The sequence below is a fragment of the Ranitomeya imitator genome, chromosome 2 (assembly GCF_032444005.1).
Source record: "Ranitomeya imitator isolate aRanImi1 chromosome 2, aRanImi1.pri, whole genome shotgun sequence".
Taxonomy (NCBI): domain Eukaryota; kingdom Metazoa; phylum Chordata; class Amphibia; order Anura; family Dendrobatidae; genus Ranitomeya; species Ranitomeya imitator.
The window spans coordinates 179,225,526-179,233,225 of record NC_091283.1 but is presented as its reverse complement, the minus strand read 5'-3'; the positions used below and the strand labels follow the sequence as shown (position 1 = coordinate 179,233,225).

The following is a 7,700-nucleotide window of genomic DNA, read 5'->3' as shown; positions in this document are numbered from 1 at the left end:
GTTTGGAGTCAGACTGTTTGACAGTGTGCACAGGTGTCTTTTTATACTGATAACAAGTTTAAACAGGTGCCATTACTACAGGTAATGAGTGGAGGAAAGAGGAGACTCTTAAAGAAGAAGTTACAGGTCTGTGAGAGCCAGAAATCTTCATTGTTTGTTTCTGACCAAATACTTATTTTCCACCATAATATGCAAAAAAAATGATAAAAAAACAGACAATGTGATTTTCTGGATTTTTTTTTCTCAGTTTGTCTCCCATAGTTGAGGTTTACCTATGATGTAAATTACAGACGCCTCTCATCTGTTTAAGTGGTGGAACCTGCACTATTGCTGACTGACTAAATACTTTTTTGCCCCACTGTATGTATATATATATATATATATATATATATATATATACTAGATTGTGGCCCGATTCTAACGCATCGGGTATTCTAGAATATGCATGCCCCCGTAGTATATGGACAATGTTGATTCCAGAATTCGCGGCAGACTGTGCCCGTCGCTGATTGGTCGAGGCAACCTTTATGACATCATCGTCGCCATGGCAACCATTATGACATCATCGTCGCTGTGCCCGTTGATGATTGGTCGAGGCCTGGCGGCCTTGACCAATCAGAGACGCGGGATTTCCAGGACAGACAGACAGACAGACAGACGGAAAAACCCTTAGGCAATTATATATATAGATATCTATAATATAACGCTGGGAGCGTCACTCTGTCCGAAGCCTTTATAGACTGCGCAAGCGCCGGCGCAGTCTGGGCTTCACAGAGTGACGCTCCCGGGAGATCGCGGTATGCGTTAACACTGAACGCACCCTGCGATCTCCACCGGAGAGTCAGGGACCGCCAGGAGGGTGATTATCGGCTATATTCACCTGTCCCGTTCCACCGCTGCACGCCGCCATCTTCCTGGTCCTCGGCCTGTGACCTTCAGTTCAGAGGGCGCGATGACGCGCTTAATGCGCGCCGGCGCCACCCTCTGACTGAACAGTCACAGCCAGAGGACCGGGAAGATGGCGGCACGCAGCGGTGGAACGGAGGATAGGTGAATATAGTAAGTGCTGGGGGGCCTGAGCTGGCGGCGATACCGGCACCTGACCCCCACAGCGCGCCGGTGTCCCCGCCTGCTCAGGCCCCCCAGCACTCGGCGTCGAGCGGGTCAGAGGCAGCAGGGCCGAGCGGGTCAGAGGCAGCGGGGCCGAGCGGGTCAGAGGCAGCGGGGCCGAGCGGGTCAGAGGCAGCGGGCCGAGCGGGTCAGAGCAGAGTGTGGCAGATGTAGCAGGCAGGGTGTGGCAGATGTAGCAGAGCAGAGTGTGGCAAACGTAGCAGAGCAGAATGTGGCAGATGTAGCAGAGCTGAGTGTGGCAGGATGGGAGCAGCCCATGTCAGAATGGGGGCGCAGGATGGAGCAGCGCATGACAGGATGGGGACGCAGGATGGAGCAGCACATGACAGGATGGAGACGCAGGATGGGGGCGCAGGATGGAGCAGCACATACCAGGATGGAGACCATATACCAATATAAATGCTCGCCACCCGGGCGTAGAACGGGTTCAATAGCTAGTATATGTATATATATATATATATATATATATATGTCAGTAGACACATATATGTATATATATTAATATTTCATCCAGCGCGAGATAGCAAAAGCCGGCAATTGAATTACCGGCTTTAAAGCTATCTCCTTCCTAAACCCGACATGATATGAGACATGGTTTACATACAGTAAACCATCGCATATCCCCATTTTTTTGCATATTCCACACTACTAATGCTAGTAGTGTGTATGTGCAAAATTTGGGCGCTCTAGCTATTAAAGGGTTAAATGGTGGAAAAAATTGGCGTGGGCTCCCGTGCAATTTTCTCCGCCAGAGTAGTAAAGCCAGTGACTGAGGGCAGATATTAATAGCCTGGAGAGGGTCCATGGGTATTGGCCCCCCTGGCTAAAAACATCTGCCCCCAGAAAAGGCACATCTGGAAGATGCGCCTATTCTGGCACTTGGCCACTCTCTTCCCACTCCCGTGTAGCAGTGGGATATGGGGTAATGAAGGGTTAATGTCACCTTGCTATTGTAAGGTGACATTAAGCCAGATTAATAATGGAGAGGCTTCAATTATGACACCTATCCATTATTAATCCAATTGTATGAAATGGTTAAAAAACACACACACACACACACACACATTATTACAAAGTCTTTTAATGAAATACAAACACAGGATGTTGGAATATTTTATTATCCTGGTAATCCACCTGAAGACCCTCGCTCTGTAACAAAGGAAAAATAAAAAAAACAATATCTCATACCTTCTGATGATCTGTCACGTCCCACGATGTAAATCCATCTGAAGGGGTTAAAATATTTTACAGGCAGGAGCTCTGCTATAATGCAGCTGTGCTCCTGCCTGTAAAACCCCAGCGAATGAATGGAAAGTAGGTCAATGACCTGTAGTTTCTCCATTCGCGGTGATGCGCCCTCTGCTGGTTGTCCTCATAAGACCTCGAGGCTGGGAAAATATTCTGAAAAGTTCCCATGCTCGAGATCATATGAGGACAACCAGCAGAAGTGTCTATCAACCATATCCTCCTTCTTCACCTCTCGCTTCCTAAAACTCAATGTAGACAATACCGAACTCATCATCTTTCCTCCATCTCGCGTATCCCCCCTACCTGATCTATCTATTATGGTAAGCGGCATCACGCTCTCTCCCACACCTGAAATCCACTGCCTCGCGGATGGGAAAATATTCTGAAAAGTTCCCAGGCTCGAGTTCATATGAGGACATCCAGCAGAGGGCGCATCACCGCGACTTGAGGTAACTACAGGTCATTCCCCTACATTCCATTAATTCCCCGGGTTTTTACAGCCACGAGCACAGCTGCATTAGCAGAGCTACTGGGTGTAAAATGATTTAACCCCTTCAGATGGATTTAAAGCGTGGGACAAAACTGAACGACGGAAGGTATGGAATATTGTTGTTTGTTTTGTTTAACTTTGTTTCAGGTGACAAGTGTCTTCAGGTGGATTAAGAGTATAATAAAATACTAAAACAACCTGTGTCTTTATTTCATTAAAATTCTTTGCATTAATGTGTGTGTTTTATTAACCATTTCATACAATTGGATTAATAATGGATAGGTGTCATAATTGAAGCCTCTCCATTATTAATCTGGCTTAATGTCACCTTACAATAGCAAGGTGACATTAACCCTTCATTACCCCATATCCCACCGCTACACGGGAGTGGGAAGAGAGAGGCTACATGCCAGAATAGGCGCATCTTCCAGATGTACCTTTTCTGGGGTGGCTGGGGGCAGATGTTTTAAGCTTGGAGGGGGGGGGGTGGCAATAACCATGGTCCCTCTCCAGGCTATTAATATCTGCCCTCAGTCACTGGCTTTCCCACTCTGGCGGAGAAAATTGCGTGGGAGCCCACGACAATGTTTTCCGCGATTTTACCCTTTAATTTAATAGATAGAGCCCCCAAATTTTACACCAAGACACTTCTTACATTACTAAAGAGGAATATGTAATAAAAGAAGAGATATGAGATGGTTTACTGTATGTAACCATGTCTCATATCATGTCGGGTTGGGGAAGGAGATAGGAAAATCCGGCAATTGAATTACCGGCTTTTCTGCTATCTAGCGCTGCATGGAATATTAATATATATATATATATATGTGTGTGTGTGTCTCACTGACATATATACATATATATATATATATATATATATATATATATATATATATATATATCCCTATACTATGTATAGACATTTATTTTAGCTATTCTATTCTAACCTGTCAGTGAGATTTAACTGTACACCGCACTGATAAAGTCAGAAGAAAATCACTGCACTCATTTGGTTTTCAAAAGCATAAACAAGTAAGTTTATTTGATTTGAATCGGTGAAAAGATATTTAGGCGAATTGACGTTTCGGCCAACCCGTGGCCTTGTTCACAATATCGCTGTAATAAGTAAAGAACAAAACAGTATTACAAACAAGTAAATATATACATATATACAATTATACATAGGGGCAAAAATCCATATCATGTAGCTGCCTTTGATCAGACATATTCTGTAAAGATAAGTACTAAAAGATCGTGCTGTACGATGCCGGGAAGTTCCAAGGAGAAAATATATTGAAGTATCGCTAAACATTATTGGAGGAAGAACATACCCTGTTGGAACTCTGCTGCATATAGAGAAGGACCCTTTACTTTTTGATGAGTCAGAAAGAGTGATATGGCAATATAACCTGAAAAGAACAACATAGCGTGAGGTAACAGCTAAAATCCTATGTCCACCAGGTAGAGGACCTGAACAAACCTCATAGGGTTATATAGTAGTACAAATAATGACTAGATAGTATAGTGTTCTCTTCCTAGTGCCTGGATACAACAATCCCAAGTGAATGGCATAAAATGGAGATACTGACCCAGTTAGTATGCAAGATAGCGTATGCCCCTGCACAAAAGCCGTATCTGCGGCTGGAACGAAACTTGTGGCTGAAATATATGCACATATATATGAGAATGAGGCACAACTGTATATATTGACTTGACTGTGAATCATACAAAGTCATGGTAATACCTGTCCTGTAGGTGAAATGAGCAACAAATTCGTCCTGTATATTTTGACGCGTCCCCCAGGGAACATAAAGGTATAGTGCTGTGGGCAGAGCAGAAGGGAGGATACATGTGGGGTCATGTCTTATATAGGGGATAGTAACCAAGCACATGCGTGTCATAAATAGGTACCTGTGTTAAGTATGCATATAGAGGACCACATATGTTCTGGCAAATATCCGTAGAGGTAACCTCCCTGTGTGCTAGGGTATGTTGCCAGTGGATAGAGGAAAACCTTCCCTATTGGAAAAGATAGTAGTTCAGTCTAAAATAACTTAACCTAGTGGTGCAAAACTTATCTGCTGATAGCGCTGGAGTCTCACGTTTCTGTTGTTCGTGCAGGCAAGGGGCAAGCGTTGGTGGCGTAGTGGAGGAGGCCGACACAGTCCTGTGTCTTGGCAGTGGAGCGGCTCAGTTTAATGCATGGTGCCCGGCGTTTTATCAGATACCCCAGCCGGTCATGTGACCGGAAGTTCCAGGGGACGCCGGCGCCTGCGCAGGAGACACTCACACTGCTGTGTGAGTCGGCAGATCGGCGCTTGCGCACACGGCCCCATATCCGGAGCTTGTGTACAGCGCTTGCGTAAGGGACAAAAACGGCGCCTGCGTACATCTAACCCGGCAGAGCGTTGTGTTGACTACAGAGAGGCGGCGGTGCTGCGGTACACCGCACTGAATTGCCGGCTTTTCTATAGAACACCGCTGCGTATTTCTCGCAAGTCACACTGTTGGTCCGTGTGTAATCCGTATTTTTCTCGCCCCCATAGACTTTCATTGTCGATTTTTTTTTGCGCAATACGCTGACAAACGCAGCATGCTGCGATTTTCTACGGCCGTAAAAGACCGTATAATACGGATCTATAAAATACGGCAGATAGGAGCTTGGCCATAGAGAATCATTGTACCGTGTGCAATCCGTATTTTCTACACCTCTCATACATTCGTAAAACTCGCTAGTGTGACGCCGGCCTAACTCTCGACTCTGCCCTGTCCATCAAACCGCATGTTCAAACTCTTGCCACCTCCTGTCGCCTCCAACTCAAACATATTGCCAGAATCCGTCCCTTCCTCTGCCCTCAATCTACTAAAACGCTTGTGCATGCCCTCATCATCTCTCGCCTCGACTACTGCAACACCCTCCTCTGTGGCCTCCCTGCTAACTCTCTTGCACCACTCCAGTCTGTCCTCAACTCTGCTGCCCGGCTAATCCACCTCTCTCCTCCCCTCTGCAAATCCCTCCACTGGCTCCCAATTCCCCAACGAATCCAATTCAAACTACTAACACTCACCTACAAAGCCATCCACAACCTGTCCCCTCCCTATATCTCTGAACTATTCTCCCAATATCTTCCCTCACGTAATCTTCGATCCTCCCAAGAACCTCCTACTCTCCTCCACACTTATTCATTCCTCACACAACCGCCTCCAAGATTTCTCCCCAATATCCCCCATCCTCTGGAATTCAACACCTCAGCACGTCTGATTAGCCACCAGTGCCACCACCCTCGGATCCTTCAGACAGAACCTGAAAACCCATCTCTTCAGGAAAGCCTACAGCCTGCAATAACCATTCTGCCGCCTCCCCACCACCAGAGCTGCTGCACCCCCGACCTTCTGTCTCTTCCCCATTATCCCATAGAACATAAATCCGCAAGGACAGGGTCCTCTCCCCTCTGTACCCGTCTGTCATTGTAAATTTGTTCACTGTAAATGATATCTATAACCCTGTATGTAACCCCTTTCTCATGTACAGCACCATGGAATTAATTATGCTATATAAATAATAATAATTCATGCCAGGCTGCCCAGAGGCAAAGACAAACTGTCCTCTGTGGGAGGTGTATGGTCTATGTCCTCCCTGCCATGCTCCAGTGATGCCCGTGAGCTACTTTGAGTGCCACCCTGTTGTGTTCACGACATGGTGAAGTGTTGTTCCACAGAGCTACTCGCCCGTGCGTGCTGCAGCTGAAACTCCAGTATTGCTTCTGCTCGCACAGCCTCTACAGCGTATTCACCTTTTGAGTTCCACCTTGTTGATGTCACATATGAGGCGCTGATCGAGAAGGTAGAAGTGAAGCTGCAGCGCAGACCGTCGAGCAGCTGCAGGGTGTGAACGCCATAATCGTGCACAGACGACCTCTCACATATGGTAATTTTTAAGAAAGATTTGCACCACCAAACTTGACTTGTGTGCCAGGCAAGGGATGTGGTCAAACCAGCTAGGCCTAGAGCTGTTACCAGATTCCGCCCGTTATTGCACACCACCAGGTCTGGATTTAGGTCCAGCGGCACCAACCACTCATCAGTTTCGTTTATGCCTTGTCCACAGCTCTTGCGCAGTATGGAACTTGTCCCCCAAAATGATGAGTTTGAGAACAGCCTACTGTCTTTCCCCCCCTGGCTGTGTTGAAGTTGCAGGTGCTAGTCTTACTGCTAGGTGATGGAGTAAGTGGAGTAGGCCACATGGGCAGAGCAATGTCCAACAATAGATGTAGGACATGCGCTTGGACGCCTTCCTCCTCTGTCCCAGCTGCCACATTTACCCAGTGTGCAGATAGGGAGATGTAACGTCCCTGCCAATACTTACTGGTCCACGTATCGGTAGTTATCTGGACCGTGCCACTGATGGCGTTGCACAGTGCACACCTGATTTTGGTTGCAACATGTGTGTGCTGGGCAGGGATGGCCAACTTGAAACATTAGTGGTGGATGAGAGCCACGTACTTCGCAACAGCCACCACCATCTTTTTTTTAAATGGTTTTTCTCCATCAGCTGGAATGGCAGTGTTTCAAAGGCCAGGAATTGGTAAATGCTGTTATTCAGGACCAGGGCCTGTGGGCGGGTAGTGGGGTATTTCCTCTTTATGGGGTTTGGGTGATGGAGAGATGAACACTTCCATGGGACAGGGTGGAGATGCTTGGTGACACTGCTGGTGGTGGTGCGGTCACATCCTGTCTTTGCGGGTAGGCTGTTGCTCGTGAGCTGGATGAAGAGGTCAAGACCGCAGCAGAAGAGGGAGCAGGAGGAAAGCTCACATCTGTCATGTTTTTT

General features: G+C 46.8%; 1 long non-coding RNA gene across 1 annotated transcript; it reads right to left on the bottom strand.

Annotated features, from left to right (window-relative positions):
- Positions 1-3,897: 3,897 nt before the first annotated feature.
- Positions 3,898-4,492, bottom strand: LOC138667289 (uncharacterized). The gene is made up of 3 exons (XR_011318689.1): positions 4,459-4,492; positions 4,201-4,278; positions 3,898-3,985 (listed from the first exon to the last, which is right to left on the bottom strand). It is a non-coding gene; the product is annotated as an uncharacterized lncRNA (long non-coding RNA).
- Between the last annotated feature and the right edge of the window lie 3,208 nt (positions 4,493-7,700).